Source organism: Sceloporus undulatus, chromosome 6 (genome assembly GCF_019175285.1).
Source record: "Sceloporus undulatus isolate JIND9_A2432 ecotype Alabama chromosome 6, SceUnd_v1.1, whole genome shotgun sequence".
Taxonomy (NCBI): domain Eukaryota; kingdom Metazoa; phylum Chordata; class Lepidosauria; order Squamata; family Phrynosomatidae; genus Sceloporus; species Sceloporus undulatus.
Window position 1 is genome coordinate 73,631,113 of NC_056527.1, and position 17,708 is coordinate 73,648,820.

General features: G+C 47.2%; 1 protein-coding gene across 1 annotated transcript in view; it reads left to right on the forward strand.

Moving 5' to 3' along the window:
* LOC121934152 (tubulin polymerization promoting protein) overlaps positions 1 to 17,708 on the forward strand; it is a 127,500-nt gene extending 109,792 nt beyond the window's left edge. The window contains exon 5 of the transcript XR_006104579.1: positions 17,621 to 17,708. The gene's annotated coding sequence lies outside the window, so the exon portion shown is untranslated. The remainder of the gene's footprint in view (positions 1 to 17,620) is intronic.

The window sequence follows — 17,708 nt, forward strand, 5'->3', positions numbered from 1 at the left end:
TGACCTGCCTCTTTAGAACAGGGACCCCGTTAACCATACATGCAAAAATCACTGCACAGATAACTGTCCACCAGATACACACAGTTTTCTTTTAGACAGCGTTTTGTATGCGCGATGTTAGCCAAGCTACGAGCACATAGCACATAATAGACGGCAGAGAATTAAGGAGCGATACTTACACGCGCTGTGTCCCCCCTCCCCCCACACCCCCCCAATAAGCCACATAACGCATGCACAATCTGTGGTGACAGTTGAGGGACGAGGTTGTGCAGGAACGTAGAAGGACATGGAGATGAAATACTGAATCGGCCAAACGCGTCTCGGTTGTGTTGCTTCGGCTGCAGGGCCTGTCTGTTGTTTGCTTGGGCTCCTTCGCTCATGCAGTAGTTGCAAAGAATCCGCACTGCCAGACCTGGATGGGGAGGGGGCCCCACAGTTCCTTTTCCCCCTGTTCAAGTCAAGTCCGTATTTGCTGGCAGCGGCTCCCAGCGTGGGCGCATGTCCAAACCGCCGAACCCATAGGGAAGAGTTGGCGGCGCAAATGGGAATGCAAAAAAAACCCCCCCGGTCATCCTTGGATGGGGAGGCGGAGCCTTAGTAGTGAGCCGCAAGAGGAGCGGAAGCATAGGACTTCTACCACCTTGAGCAACTCCGCCGCCAACCAGTCTTCGAAACCCCCCGCCTTCCTCGACGTTCACTCCAACAAACACGCCTGACCAGGTGACCGCGCTTTCGCTCCACGGCTTGTACTGGTTCCCCCCCGGCGCTGTTCGCAATTCGGTCTTCTCATAGCCCATGTCGAAGCCAAAAGCGATTCTGTCGGTCGTGGCCTGCGGCTGTAGGCCGGGTCCCACCGCACCGTCCCGAAGATGGTTTTGTCAGCCGGCAGCCGCTTGCGCAACTCCTTGTACTGAACGCGGCGTGCGTTGCAAAACAATGTTGACGCACTGCCGGGACGATAGTCTGCACCTTGGCTTCGTTTCAAAAGCAGGAGGGGTAGTAGACGTTGTGCGGCCCGTTGGGGAAGGCCGGAAGGCAGGACTTGAGGCGGTGCTCTCCCGACGCAAAGGAGGATGTTGAGGATGGTTACTGCGGCTGTCTTGGAGTTTCATGAAACATGATGTCCAACTTGGGCAGGGCACTTCTGTCTTGGCGGGCTGTGGCTTCCGTTGCAGACACCAAGAAAATGGGCTGGGTCGGGTTCGGACGAGTAAGGAGTAAAGAATTGGGTATCCTGAAAAGAAACCACCAACAATCAAGATCGTTCCAGGATTACATAAGCGGACTCACTCTTGCTGCTTTTCTCGGTTATCTTGTCCATTCTTTCCACATGTTTTGGAATATGAGCCTTTGCAAACATTTTTAAGATTGGGATTTAACATTGGCAGGCGCCTAAAGTAGTCCTCAGTTCTGCCTTCTGCAATATGCACTGTCTCTCCATATTTGCTAGTGTTAGGGGCCACAAGATCCCCGCCGCTGATATGGGAAACACCGCAAAAAGAAAAATGCCATGTTTTTGTCTGAGAGGACACTGCTCTAGGAATCTCTAAGTCCTCCCGTGCACTCTTGGTCAGCCATCTGCCATTATCCCTGACCACAGAACTGACTGGAGGCGCTATAAATTGCCTAATAACGAGTGTTCTCTCTCGGACTCTCTAGGTCCTCCAAGGCAAACTCTATGGTCAACATCGCCATAGGGGATTCATAGAAGCCATGCTGGACAAACCTAACAAATGCCTAGAGAAGAAGTTCTTAAGTTCTCCAATGCCATTATATGCGTAATCATTCTGCAGGGGTTGCTGCTAGAGCCATACTGGAGGGACCTACGAATGCCTAGAGAAGTGTTTTCTCCAGGAATCTATGGATGAAGGCCTAGGATCGGCATTGGCTTTTTTAGGGCTGCGTAACACTCATAGCCTCAGGCTGATCCAAGGGGACTGTTGGCCAAGGTTCCGCTAATATCATTAACATCAAGAGAATAAGAATACAAGAATAAGAAAGCGTACCACAAAATGGGGAGAAACAACGCACAAAGAGATCAAGAGAGTAAAATAGGGGGCAAAGATTATTCCCCCACAGAAAATAGTAGTAAACACACAAAGAGAAAGGTGTGTGTGGTGTGTGCTATAGAATTAACAGACGGGAAAAATCTTCGGAGAGGATATAGGGAGCCTAAACATTAGTTATTTATATGTATTTAGATTTTAATTTATATTATCTACACTTATAAAAATATTGTAACACAACCTTTTTATTTTTTTATGCACATATATATATTCCAATAAAAAAACAAGGCTAGCAAACAGAGACCAGAAATTAAGCCATATGAAAAAACAGGCTAATAATTTAATTAATCAAAATGTATACATATTTACCATGAGGTCTTTCGCATGGTTCTTTGGCGCTGTTTTTCGCAAACCGGAGACCCAGAGAAGGAGCCCGCGAGTGGCTGGGCCATCCGGAAGCAGACCCCGAGAAGTGGGCAGAGCACCAGCAGCATGTCCACGCTTTATCCCTCGGCGGAGGGCACCAGTCTCTGGTCAGTCCTCTTGAGTCAGTCCTCCCTTCCAAACCCCCGTCCTCTCTGTGGCCTCTCTCTCGGCCACCCTTGGGGGCGCCCCGAAAGGGCAACCAGCCCCCTTCATGGACGCGGGGCACCTTCCCCCGCTCCCATCATTGCCGGACCCCACCTCCCTACGCCCGCACCGGCCCTTGCGCGCCCCGCAGTAAGGCGCAGGGGGAGCAGGGGGTTGCGGAGTGGACCAAGCTCCGCCCCACACTGATCCAAAGCCCTTTCTCTGGGCCAAATCCATCCAATCGCTAGCTCTCTCCATTTCTCTCATTCCTCTCCCTCCCTCCTCTATCCTTCCAAATATCTATCTGTCTGTCTCCCTCTCTCTCTCCTTGATCTAATTATGCGTATATCATCATTCTTTGCCTGTCTTGTCGCGTCTCAAATATCTAATCCATCCAAATTATTTGATCAATCTGTCTGTCATCTATCTAATCAGCTATTATCTATCTATCTATCTATTATATCTATCCTTCCAAATATCGGGTCTATGATCCATCCAAAATTGCCTCGCTTTGTCTGTCTGTCTGTCTGTCTGTCTGTCTGTGTGTCTGGTTGTCTGTCTGTCTATCTAGCTAGTCTAGCTAGCTAGCTATCTCTTCCAAAATCTAGATGATCTACCATCCAAATATTGCTCGCTAGCTCTGTCTTAACAGCAGTCTAACACAGCATTAGCTAAAAGCTAAATTATCCAAAATATCTGTCTTAGATCTATACCATCCAATATATAAGCTCAAAGCTAGCTCTGTCTTGTCTGTCATAGATCGACTATATCACTAACTACATATCATCAATTTCCAAATATCTGTCTATGATCTATCATCCAAATATTGCTCGCAATTAGAGAATGAAGGCAAAATCTGTCTGTCTGTCTGATCTATCTATTAGAAATAGACATACATATCTCTTCAAATATCTGATATGAAATCATAAATCAACATCACAATATTATCATCACTAGCTCTTAACTATCTGTCTGTCTGTCTGATCTATCTATATCTACAAATAACTACTATTCTTCCAAATATGTCATGATATCCATACAAAAATATGCTCGCTACTCTGTCTGTCTGTCAATGTTGTCTATCTATCTAATCTACTACTATCACTCTTCCAAATATCTGTCTATGATTATCCATCCAAAATATTAGCTCTCTAGCTCATGTATGTCATGTCTGGGCAAACTATCTATTCTACTATATACTATCTATTCCAAATATCTATCTTATTATCCATCCAAATATTGTCACTCTGACTGTCTGCGTCTGTCTGTCATACATACAATACATACTATCATCTATCACAAATAAAAAATCTGTCTATGAATCTATCCATCAAAATTGCTTCGATCTGCCTGGCTGTCTAAAAATCTATCAATATCAATATATCTACAAAATATCTGTCATGATCATCCAAAATATTGCTTCGTCTATCTATCTACTTCTATCTATCTATCTAACTACTACTACTATACTATTCCAAATAATCTGCTATGATCTATACATCCAAAAATCATTGTCGCTAGCTCTGTCCTGTCTGGTTGTATATCTATCACTAGATATATCTATTACAATATCTAAATATGTCTCTATCTATCCATCCAAATATTGCTACCATCTGTCTGTCTGTCGTCTGTCTGTCTGTCAGATAATCATATCGACTATCTATATATCTATCTATTCCAAAAATCTTATAGATATCCCAAATATTTCCTGTCTGTCTGTGTCGTCGTCTATCATATCTATCTATTCCAAATAATCTATCTATCTGGTGGGGCATAAGAGAGAGTTTAAAAAAGAGAGGAAAGAAAAAAGGAAGGAGGAAGGAAGGAAAGGAGGAGGAGGAAGAAAGAGGGAGAAGAAAGAAAAAGGAAGAGGAAGGAAGGCAGAAGAAAGGAAGGAAGGGAAAGAAAGGAGAGAGGGGGAAAGAAAGAAGAAGAAGAAGAAGAAGACGAAGGAAGGAAGGAAGGAAGGCAAGGAAGGAGGTGAAGGATGCGCAGGGCTAGGAGGGTAGAAAGGAGGGGGCGTGTGAGGGAGCGGGAAGGTGCCCCGCCGGGAAGGGGGCTGGGAAACTTGTGGGGGGCCCAAGGGGCGAGAAGAAGAGGCCACCGAGGAGGACAGGGGGTTGGAAGGGAGGACTGAACTAGAGAGGTGCCTCTCCGAGGAATAAACAATGGACAATGCCTGCTGGTGCTCTGCCACTTCTCGAGTCTGCCCCAGAGGCAATGGGATCCATGGAGAGCCTTAACGGGGGCTTGGCATGCAGGGGAAAAAAGAGATAGAAGAGACTCAGGCATTCTGGCCCATCAACAGGCCAAAAAATAAAGCTGCTCAGGTCATTTGGAGGTATGGTTTTAAATGATGCATGCTCTAAGAGTCCAGAAGCGTGCCAATGAGCGACTACAGATTAAGACGGGAAGGTGGCTTGTGCGGGACTCTAGGATACATGTAGCATTAAAAACAGCATACTTACAAAAGTGAATGAAGGAATTATTAGCCTGCTGTACGGGCTTCATTTCGCGCTTCGTGCCCAAACAGTCCCTCTTTTGCGACCAATATCCTCCGACGGAATGGGCACTTCCTTAGAGGGAGGGGAATCAATGCGAAAAGATACAAAGGGATGTGGCTAGAGATGCTTACATGTGTAAAATGTCATCCGTCCATCCGCACAAGTCCAGCCTCCCATTAGCACGCTAAGATCTCAAGATTCCTCGAAGAAGACGAAAAAGAGAGAGGAAGCCATGGTTAATTGCAACAAGACCAAGGGGCCAGGAATATCTAGGTCCCAGCACAACCTATGTCAACTTAACTAAAAGTTGACAACTAAAGACCTAGAAGATTCTAGAGAAGAAACTCTACTAGGCCTTTGTAGTCCTCCAACATATCTGTGCTAAACTTTAACTAAAAGTTTAACAAAAGGACCTAGGGATTTCCTAGAGAGGAACATCTCTATAGGCCTTTGAGCTCCTCCAGCAAAAACTCATGGTCAACTTTAACTAAAGTTACACTGAAAGACCTAGAGATCCTAAGAGGATACTTACTAGGCCTTTGGTCGTCAGACGTTGACCACAGAGTTGAGTGGAGACAGAGATTCTTAGAGAGTGTCCTCATAGTTTTTTATATTGCATATTTTCCCATATTCATAGGGTCCTGTGCTCTAACACTAGAATATGGAGGACCAAGTGTTACAATCTTGAGATATGAGTGGTCTCCACCTCATTATGTTTCGGACTCGACAAGAGAAAGCGTGAGCATGTGTGAAACAGTAATTAGCCAATCACGTATTTCTTATGTTTTTTTATTATTTATATGGCCCCAATTGCCTATATGCCTTGGCCGAAGAGACACAAAGAAAGACCGGCCTTAGTAACAGGAAACACATCCAAAGGATTGACCCACAAAGACGCAAGATGAAATTTGTCTTCGCAGAGAGGGTCACAGGGAAACCCCTCTTCACCTGTTGTCGACTCCTGAACAGCTAAGCGTTATCGGAGTAGAAAAAATATGGAACGCAATGTCAGGTTGCAATTAAGAGGAAGAAAGAAATAAGGTTACATCAGGTTGACAATCTGCAAAGGAAAATAAAAAGGAAAGTACAATCCTCGCCGGACCATCAGGGGGCGTGGAATCTACTTACTTGTCATCAAGTCTCGACCTTAATTGTTCCTTATGAGACGCAAGTGATTCGCGCCAAACTGTTTGCCATTTCTGTCGTCCACCCAAAGGTCATAGTCTGGCAACCCTGGCAAATGCGATGCAGAACTGGCATTCCCTACGCGGGACGGACAGAAAAAATTAAGGAATTGTCATTCACTGTCTGTGAGATAGCAGTCAGGAAAACGGTGGGAGTTTCCTTACTGATGAAGATGCGCAGTGTCTCATCAAAAGCAGCAAAGCGTTTGAGAAAAGCGCTCCTCAAGCGACGCTCTTCTAGGAATTTGAAGGTTGACATGGAGAATGGAAAAAAGTCTATGAGATGTGGGCCTTCAGACCATAACAACAACATACAATAATTAACAATGGAAACGACAACGCCCCAAACACCCCAGGACTTGACACTCCAGCAATGCTTCTGCAAATATGGCATTGCTGGGTTTAGGTTCCAAACGGAACCTTTAACGGATATTTCTTTGGGTGTGTCATTACCCTTTTCGTTGAATTTTCCTATTATCAAAGGTTCAATGTTTCACCTAGTAAAATCTCTTAGGAGAAAGCAGGATAGATTTTAAGGGCTATTTTTATCTTATATTAGCCTTACACACACACACCCACAGACCCACTCATCCCTTTGTTGTGGCTTTGATATTGTGGGCTTTGATTATTCCACTCAGATTGATTAATTACCTTTCTCTCTAGGAATAACCTAGCTCTTCCAGTGCAACATCGCTGGTCACTTTAAACGAAACGTCACACGAAAGGCACATAGAAGCTTTTCCTCGAGAGACTAATCTACTAGGGCCTTTGTGCTCTCCAGGCCGTGTCGTCAGATGTGACCACGAGTTGCACTGGAGGGAACCTAGAATTCCTAGAAACAATCCTCAACTGGCGCAATTCTGTAACTCCTCCCCGCAACCTATAGCCAGTGTTTGTTGTATGTACACCCCAGAGTTGCCAATGGAGGACCTAGAGATTCCTAGAGCGACTACTCAACTAGGCATATATTGTGTGTGTGTGTGTGTCTTTTGCATTAGTCCCAATAGATTTACAGTAGTTTATTCTATGGTACGTGTGGAATTTTAGGAATATAATATATATTCTTACATCACACACAATGAGCGTCTCTACTATTTATTTTCTATCTAGGCATTAAATATATTTATTTCTGGCTCCCTTCCCTACCGTAAGCGATGATGGAGGCTACCAAAAAGAATTTCTCAGACACTCCAGTTTGTCCTGCGCCTAATTCCGCTGCACAAACGCCATCTTGGGACATGCTATCAATAAACCAAGGAAGAAAACACAACACAATAAAAATAAATCATATAATATATTAATTAAAACAATATAAAACATAGTCACAAATAGATTTAATAAGATTTTATTCTATATGTAAGTTGGAATTTAGAATAAAAAAAACACACACACACACACACACCAACACACAATGAGTCTAATATGTATTTTCCTATAGCCTAATAGTTGGAGCACAAATAATCGAAGAATTATATTGCCTAATATAAGAAAATAGACAAATTACTCTTCCCTTACCATGGAGGATGTAGCTGCTTTACAAAGGTCCTTCTGTTTTGATTTGAAAATGCAGCAGGAAAGGTGTAATTATTATTGTTGTTTGTTGGTAATATTGTTATCTGCTGGGTCAGTTCCAGCACACCCTCCCTTCCTTGCCTGCCTTTCCGGACTGGGAAGCATCTTTGCTTGCCCCTTTGTTACTGGCCAGATGTCCCTTTGTCCTGCGCCTCGTTTTCCTCGCAGAGACGCCATCTTGGAAAATGCTTATCAACGTGGATTGGAGGGGGAAGCAAGGTGAGAGATATATCTCTATCTATCTTCTATTTCTCTCTATCTATCTATCTCTTATCTATCATCTATTGGCATCTAAAATATTTATTTCTGGCTCCTTCCCTTACGTTGGCGATGATGATGGAGGCTCCTCAAAAGGAATTCTCGACCTCAGGTTGTCTGCGCCATCTCCCGCTGCACAGTCGCCTCTGAAAGCATCAGAGGGGAAAACAACGAGAGAAATATATATATAATAAATATAATATCATACATACAAACAACAAAACACCACACAACATAATATATAACTATAGTCACAATCAGATTAGTAGATATTCTATGGAAGTGGAATTCGAAAAATATATTATTATTAATATTCTATATATATATCTAAATGGACAGGTTGCTACGTAACAGTATTTCTCGAGTGGTCATCTGCAAACATACAAATGGTTGTACTGCCTGCCAGTTGCTCTTCAGAAAAACCTCAGAATCACGGGCAAAAGTCACTTTGAACAAATAGAAACTTTTGGCTAGCCGCCCATCCCTTATAAAGCCCCTGGCTTCCCGCTCTTCCCAGTTCCACAATTGCCGACGTAAGCGACATGAAAAATGAGCACTGAAGAGCAGGACACGAGGGGAGGACGGGGGTTGTAGTATTCGCCAGATGACCACTCGAAGAAATCTGTTACAGGTAAGCAACTGTCCTTCTTCTTCGTGTTCCCAAAATCATACAATGGGTTGGACTGACCAAGCTTAGGTTAATGGCGGAGGGAGGTCATGAACCCAAGCAAGGTTACCATAGTGTGTTGTTTTTACCAATAAATTTTTTGAACAAGAAGCTGAGTCAGTCATATTTGGTACCTCAAAAGCATTAACCTGTGCAAACGAAGGCCCATAGAACATCAGTCAAGCAAAAGACCTCTAAAAAAAATCAGCATGAACCATCGAATGTGTAACAAGCCGTTTGCCAAAAAACAATTTCTGTGAACCAAAATGAAATGCCATATGCCGAGGAAAACACAGGAGCGTACAATCAGGTGACCTGAATGACACTGCCTCAACGACTGCATCCGTAGGTCTGTGCCGCTATGGCACTTGAGAGAGTCAAGGATGACTAACAGCAGTCTCAAACATCTCCAAAGGGGAGACCCCACTCAAGGCATGGAGGATGCGTTACCCTAGTGACATGGGCGAAACCTGGCCAGAAAGGGTCTGCCCAACAGTTCATAGCAGAGATGGATGGTACCGGCCACCATTGACACCCCGTGCACATCAACAGGCTCATTCCTTTCCGGCAGAGTAGCTTGAAAGGTCTCCCGGAACGGTCAAACGCAGTTTCGTCCGAGTGCAGGCTAAAGCCACACATGTCCAAGGAGTTGCAAAACTGGTCCGGACATCAGAGGTCATTACGAGGCCAGGATATGTAGGCAGTGTCTTGGCACTTACAGGCCAGAACATTCCAGAGATGGTTAAGGGGACACTACCTATAGAACCAAGGCGGGATGGTCCTCACAAGGCACAGAGTTGCACACGGCAGGCAAAAGTGAGAACCAACAAGGAAGCAGTCTTCAATCAAAAATTACAATGTTGCGGCCACGGGTCACCGGGCTTGGATCGAAGGCAGGACTAACAGTGTCTAGTTCCAAGTCTGGAAGACCGGGAAGGAACGGTGTCCCAATTCAGGAAATCCTAGGAGAGTTCCTGAAAGAAGGTTACATCAGATGGAAAAACAAGTGGCAAAAAGGTAGCCGTAATGGAGAGGCAATGTCCATATCCAAAGCGCCATCCAGCATCGCACACAACGGAGTTGTCACCGGGACAGAACGGGTCGTTCTCCAAGAGGAACAATGAAAGATGTTCGTGGAAGCGCAAGGACTTCTCTCTCTCTGAGAAGCAAATAGGTTTCGTTAGGAGGAGAAGGGCTTTTTGGTTACTGGCAGCAACACGTCCGTACAAGGAAGTACTAGGAGGAAGCCAAAGTACCAACAGAGTTCCCAGGTCTGGGTGTCAAACTGGCACTCCGCCATGAGGTCGGGACGAGGACCAAGGGGAGGCAGGTCTTTCTGGAGAGGTGAGCAAACAGTAGTAACACAAGCTTTAAGCACACAGGAATGATCAGGTCATTAGGTGGCCCGCGTCCTCTCGGAACACCACCTGGTGACAAGCAGATGGAGGAAAGCATGGAGCAGCCCTCTTAACCGGCGAAGCCGAACGCGCCTCTGAGGGAGTTTCGCTGCGGCCCGGGGCAGAAACTGGGACAGTGGTGTTGCGAGTGGTCGCTAGGTTGATTAGGGATTCCCACTGAAGCAGAATTGCTGACCATCTGCATGAGCCTCGCTGCAGGGAAGTAGGAGACCCGGTGAGTGTCGGCCACTCGCTTCCTTCTTGCAGGTGGATCTCGGGGAAGGTTGTGCCGCCGAGTAGTTGTCTGATCCTAGGGTCCAGGAAGGTTTGGGATTGGTGTACCCTGTTGTTCAGGTAGTACACAGTGTTACGACTGCAACAGCTAGGCTGGCCCCTTGAGAGGCTGGATTGAACGCTTACACGTCATCCTCGATTAAAAAGCCTCTCGGGAGCGCTGATGCAGGGAGATAGTTCCCCTGGGGGACCAATTGCTAGTTGGGGCTGGGTGGCGAAACAACAAAGGGAACGGCCGACATCGACATTGCTGTCGTGCAGTTCCCCGAAGGGATAGTGACTGGGCCCTTGAAATGGTGAGCCACATTGGAAGGCTGGTCCTCCATTGTGACGCACACGACAGAAACCCATGGCTTGCGGGCGGTGAGAGGCCGAAGCCGCGCTCACGGGAATGACAAAAACTGTGGAAACCAATGTCCCAGGGACACTGACAAAACTGTTCGCCCCACCCGTCTGTGTGCAGGCAGGACCTGAGCAGGCACAAAGGAAGGAAACAGACTGGGGGGGAAGGCGCGTTCCGCAATCTTCGGGCGCAAAAGAAGGTGAAGGTGTCCTATGAGACCAATTTTGAAACAACCTTTGATCCGTTGGAAGGGGACCGAACAAAGGGACCTTGTAACACGTACATGTCGAAAACTTGATGGCAAGGGCGAGGGGTCTCTGGTGCCTCTCTTCAGAGATCCCCACCTGAAAGAAACACGCGACTTATAACGTGATGGTCGCGGACCCAGGACCTTAGGGGCAAGGTGGGTGGAGGGCAGGGGGTTCCCAAGAGGCATAGAGTAAATTCCACCTTTTGATTTGATCCAGGCAAGCCCTCTGGGGAAGAAACAAACGGGCCCATCAGCCTCCCTAGGTGAAAAGCGCTGTGAGATCCACGAACGCGACTTTGTTCGAGGGAATGGGCGTTGAGGGGCGTGGAAACGGCTGCCTTACGGTTGGTGGAAAAACTCTTGGGCATTCAAGAGGGAAAAACCCAGCAGACTATGTCTCTAGACCCCAAAGTCTGGGGGCGGGGGGGTGTGACGGAGGCTCATGTCTCTATAGGGAAGGCCTTACGTCTACCCGGGAGGGTGGAGGACAGGCAGGATGACGCACACAGCGAAAGCCTGCGGACTCTTCTAGCCTGGTCGGATTCCTGTCGGTTGCATCCTCCTCGGTCCCGAGCAAGGGCCCGGTGACGGCCCAGGTGAAGAGGTAAGATCGTACAAAAAACCAGCGCTCGCCTTGGGGTTTGTCCTGTCGCTTTTAAAGGGCGTTTATTGGCAACGACCTCTGCCTTCGGCCCTACAGTTGCCCCTCGGTGCTTCTTTGAGGGTGTTCGGACGGCTGGAGAACATACATGGATTCCTTCACGCCGCCTCATTCGGTCACTGTCGCGCCATATCTCATGGCGCCTTAATGTGATCGGATTCGGGTCTGAGTGCAGAGGCAGAAAACAGCAAGCTCCGAAGGGAGCTGAAGCCGGGGCATTGGGCTCTGAAGTGCTGGGGCCTTATCGGTGGAAAGGGCTTAAAAAACGGTTTGGAGGGGTGGCGGGGTATTGGAGGGGCCACCCCCGACTTCATCTTAGGTTTAGAGGACCCGGTCAGGGAAGCAGGAGTTTGCCCATGGGTGCTTGTATAATTATCCAGAGACAGTAGGTAGGAAATAGAGGGAGAGAGTCGTCTCCACCGGTTTTTCCTTGGCCCGGTCCACCATATCAGGGGGACAGCTGGAGTTCACGGGCATTGGCCACCCAGCTGACAACATTGGAAAGGCTGGAGCTTCGGGAAGATTGCGGAGCAGAAGCCTCATCCGACAGCATAGATGTCATGGGGGGCATCCGAGTAATATGTCTCCGCATCGGAGCGGTATGCGGGTTTCGCTCTGAACCAAGAGGGTGGTGGGGTTAACGCCTCAGCCCAAGGTGGGATTGGGGACTTGGACTTCACGACTCTGGGATAAAGGAGTTCTGATACCCTTACAGAATGATCTAACCAGTTCCATCTGCAGTCAGGACAGGAGAAAGGCTTGGGAATCCAACATGAACCCTGCTGCTGGGTTGAGGCATGGTGACCCCCTGGGACGCCCGGTTTTGGGCGGCGGTGGGGTGGCGGGTTTATATTATTGGAGGCACCCACACACTTCCTGGGACATCCAATAAAAGACACCAAGCCTTCGATGGCCAGAAACAAAGTATGTGTCCATCTGGCTGTCATAGAGAAAGGTCTGATCCAAGGGGAACCCAGGGACGACGGAGCCAAACTCGACTGTGGCATCTGCCCAAAGGAGGGGTGAGCTCTTGGGAAAGCAGCAGAGGCGTCTGACAATCCTCCTTTATGGGAGCTGACCAGATGACTTGAATGGTCTCTATTGGCTGTGTTTACAACCCTTGCGTCGAAACCAAGGCTTCAACATCTGACTGAATGGGGAAATCCTTCCGGATCGGGAGGGTTCAGTTTAACCTCTTCCGGGCCTTGATCTTCTCGGGAGTCTTGCCCTCCTGTAACTAGACCCTCTTTGAGCTGATGTCGTTGAGATGCCTTGTCCTCTTGGGGGGACAACGGCGTGGAGGACTGAACCCTCAGTCCCGCTTAGTTTTAGGGGAAACACCCACAGGTTAGTCGGTGGCAGTTAGGTCGCCGGCAGGGTACAGGTCATGGTCTAGTGTTGGCACGAAGTGGTTTACTCGGCCCGGTGGTTGGGTGCCTCTGGACCATCGACCAAACTGCCTACTGGTGCCGCATCCGGAGGGCAGTCGAGTCCGTATGGGTCGCCTTGTCACTCGGAGGACCCGGGCTTCGAGCTCGTATCTTTGTCTGGATAGATTCTGTTCGCACTGGGCTCAGTTGCGGAGCCACGGGCCCGGGGGACTCGGTCTGCAGTGGCGGGGCATTAGCCCGTCGGAAAGTGCCGGGGGCCACAAAAGCAGCCTCTGCTGGCGCCCCCAGCCTGGACTCGTCATGCTTCGTCATTGTCCCTCCCTGGAGGGACGTCGACTCCAAGCTCCGACCCTCGTCCCGGTCTGTTCTCGGGGGACATTCCAGGGTTTGTCGGTGGCGCTGGGCTCCTCATCGCCACGTGCCACATCGTCAATGGCACTGGGGTTCTCATGCCATGGGCCACACATGTCGGTTTGGGCACTGGGCTCTCGTTAGCCACGGGCCACATTGTCGGGGCACTGGGGGTCCTCGTTTAGCCACGGGCCACCTTGCCGGTGACACTTGGCTTCTGAACGCCATGGGTCACATTGTCGGTGGCACTGGGCTCATCGTCGGGCACGGGGCCACCTTTTCGGTGACACTGGGTATCATAGTCCATGGGTCACAATTGTCGGGGTGGCTTGGCTCTCGTCTCCGCGGGCCACATTTTCGGTGACACTGGGTTTCATAGCCACGGGTCACATTGTCTGGGTGGCACTGGGGGGCTCATCGTAAGCCGCGGGCCACATTGTTCGGTTGACCACCTGGGCTCATCATAGGCACGGGTTCAACATTGTCGGTGGCACTAGGGCTTCATCGTATAAAGCCGCGGGCCCAACTTGCGTGCGCTGGGTTCAGCGGAAACACGGGGCCACATTGTCGTCATGGTTGGAATCGGTCCCGCTGGATCAGTCGTGGCGTCCTGCCACAGTCGCGCTCTGTCACAACTCCGCTGTTTCACGGGACCGGTGCCACAAATCCAGTCGCTGTTAGAAAAAAAAACCCGCTAGTTGTTGACGCAGGGTCAGAGCCGCTGGGGACAGTGGAACGGGTTTAAAGACCCCCCCGGTAGATGGCTGCCGTCGGCGGGGACTCACAGTTTCCAAGCTGCAGGGTCATCGATGGCGGCATCTTTCCCTCACAAGACATCCTCTCAAGGCGTTGAAAAACCAAAAACGCGGAAAACAGGTCACCATAGAGAGGGGGGGGGACAAAAAAATCAGATCAAATTCAAAAAACCAGTGATATAATGCAAAATGGCTGAAGCGAAGTTTCAAAGCAGCTAACGCGGCGAAAAAAAAAGAACTGGGGAAAAGAGCGCGAAGCCAGGTTTTATAAGGGATGGGCAGAGCATACCGCCAAAAAGTTTCTATTTTGCAAAGTGACTTGCCAAGTGATCTACGGTTCGAAAGCATGCGCAGCGCGTACAACCCATTTGTATGATTCGCAGAGGACCAGAAGAAGAATAATATTTACACACAAGAGCATCTCTATTATATTTTCCTATAGACTAATAGTGAGCACAATAGATAATGTATTGCCTATAAGAAAAATAGCAAATTACTCTTCCCACCAATTGAGTATGTAGCTGGCTTTAACAAAGTCTTCTGTTTTGGCATCGAAATGCAGAAGGAAAGGGTAATTATTATTGTTGTGTGGTAATATTGTATTGCTGGGGTCGTTCCGATACCCTCCCTTCTTGACTTGCCTTTCCAGAATGGGAAGCATCCTTTGCTTGACCCTTTGTTACCTGTCAGATGCTCACTTTGTCTGCGCCTCGTTTTCCGCTCAAAGACGCATCTTGGAAATGCTATCAAATAAGGGATTTGGAGGCAAGTGAGAGAAATATCTCTTCTCTACCTACCTTCTCTCTCTCTCTCTCTCTCTCTCTATCATCTATTAGCATTTACTATTTATTTTCCTGGCTCCTTCCCTACCATCGGCGTGAGAGGATCCTCAAAAAGAATTCTCCAGCCCTTAGTTGCCTGCGCTCATCTCCGCTGCCCACAGAGCCATCTTGGAGCTATCAAACGGAAACAAGCGATAGAATTGTTATATACATACATACATATACATAAACATAATATATATATATATAAAACATGTCACAATAGTTACAGTAGATTTATTCTATGGTAATTGTGAATTTAGATACCACACACACACACAACAATATGAGCGTTCTAATATGATTTTTCATAGCCTAATTAGTGAGCACATAATGAAGAATATTATGCCTAATATAAGAAAATAGTAAAATACTCTGCCCTTACTTGAGGATGTAGCTGCCTTAAAAGATCTTCTGGTTTTTGCATTCTGAAAGCAGCAGGAAAGTTTGTTGTTTTTATTGTTGTGTTGAATATTGTTATCTGCTGGGTCGTTCAGCATACCCTCCTCATTGCCTGCCTTTCCGGACTGGGAAGCATCCTTTGCTGCCCCTTTGTACCTGGCCAGATGCTCCATTTGACGCGCCTCGTTTTCCCCGCAGAGACGCCTCTTGGAAATGTCTCTAAGGGTTTGGAGGCAGCAGTGAGAGAATATATCTATAATCTATCATCAACTATATCTATCTATCTATTATCATCTATCTATCTATCATCTATCTACTTATTATGTATCTTCTATCTAGGCATCAAAAATATTTATTTTCCTGTCCCTTACCGTTGGCGATGATGGAGGCTCCTTGAAAGCATTCTCCAGACTCTCCAGTTTGTCCTGCGCCTCATCTTCCGCTGCACTTACCATTGGTGATGATGGAGGCTCCTTCAAAGAATTCTCCTCACAATTTTTTTCTCCAGAAAGGGTCTCCATATCAGATTCTGGGAGCCTGTAATTCAGCAAGAAAAGGATATCCATCATCATTATCATCATCATCATCATTAGAGTGGGCCCTTGCTATCTGCTATTCTTCTTTAAGTATAGGCCCAATGGCAGCTGACTCCCACCAGTTTGAAGGAATAGCTCCATTGGGTCTATCCTTAAGACAAAGACCTCTTCCTCCATGGCATCTGACTCATCTGGCCTCAAATGGAGTGAAAGTCAGGTAGTGTATAGCTCCATTCTTCTAAACCACAGCAACATAGGCTAAAAAACCCATAAAAAGCTATTAGTGCTGGCCTTCCACTCCCCCCCAAAAAATATGGGGGGGACAAACCTGACTGGGGGATCCACATCTTCATCCAGCACTTTTGGACGTTTTCGGCAGAGAAGCAGCTTTTTGGCCCCATCCCTGCATTTGTTAAAACTGGATTTGACCTTGCGCTTGAAATCTCCTCCAATTCTTTTGACTGTGTCCATCCCAGGCATCGTCGCAGCCCTACAAGGGAGAGAAAGACCCTGAAATAGAGAATGTAAAGGCAGGGTCCAGCCCTTAATTGTCACAGATGGGTTCTAGAACGCATTGAACAATCTCTCAATGAGAAATGGAATTTTGACAAGTGTTAAGGCTGGGTGATTGACAGATCAGGAAATTGATGGAGGCTGCATTAACACACACACACGGTATATACACTCTGTGTATATGTGTATGTTATATTTACCTCTGTGTGTGTGTATACCCATACAAATGGGTTAGACTGACAAGTGAATGCAGTTGGATGATTATGTTTGTGTATACACACACACAAACATAATCATCCAACTGCATTCACGCTCTTGCCATTCATGTCCCTTCGTCTTTTGTGGACAGCGAGCCGGGAAATTCAAAACGGAGAATTGGGTGGGATGACTCTGTGTGTGTGTGTGTGTGTGTGTGTGTGTGTGTGTGTGTGTGTGGACAGGTTGCTTACCTGTAAAGGTATTTCTTCGAGTGATCATCTGGGTTGTACTGTGCCTACACAGTGCTCCTAAGAAAACTTCTAGAATCACTGGGCAAAGTTAACTTTGCAACTTTTTGTCGGTAGCCCTGCCCGTCCCTTATAAGTCCTCTTCGTGGTCTCTGCGAATCATACAAATGGGTTAGACTGACAAGTTTAGGTCAGTGGAGGAGGGAGTGTCATGACACCAAAGTAAGGTTCAAATAAAGCTGTGTTTATTAAACAACACAATAAAGATCTTTGAACCAAAAAACTGTGTTTGTTGTTGTTAGCCTCAAGTCATAAGACATATGTGTAAATCATGTCAATCTTGTAAACCATGCGAGATCTGGCAAATAAGACATTCATTGACAAGAATTTGTAAACAAACACAAGGTGTCATTATCTACATGTGAATTCAGTTCTGGAACACAATGAAGTCAACCAGAGAATGCAGTGCAAACATCAATGCAAATCTGAAACCAACACTGCACTCCCAAAAGCTGCATTCCGTTTGGCCCTGGGGTCTAGCCTATAGTGCTTGATGAAAGTGAAGGGCTGGGACCAAACGGCAGCTTTGCAGAGATCTTCCAAGGGGACCCCAGTCAGAAAGACAGAGGATGTCGCTTTTGGAGAATTTTCCTCTTTTATTTTTCTTTAATTGCTATTGCTTGTTTGCTATTCCTTCAGGTCCAACTCAGAGCAAACACTGGTTCAGGAAATTGCCCCGGGTTTCCAGCAGACATCCAGCATCAAGGGAGAAGTGCAGCAACTGAGG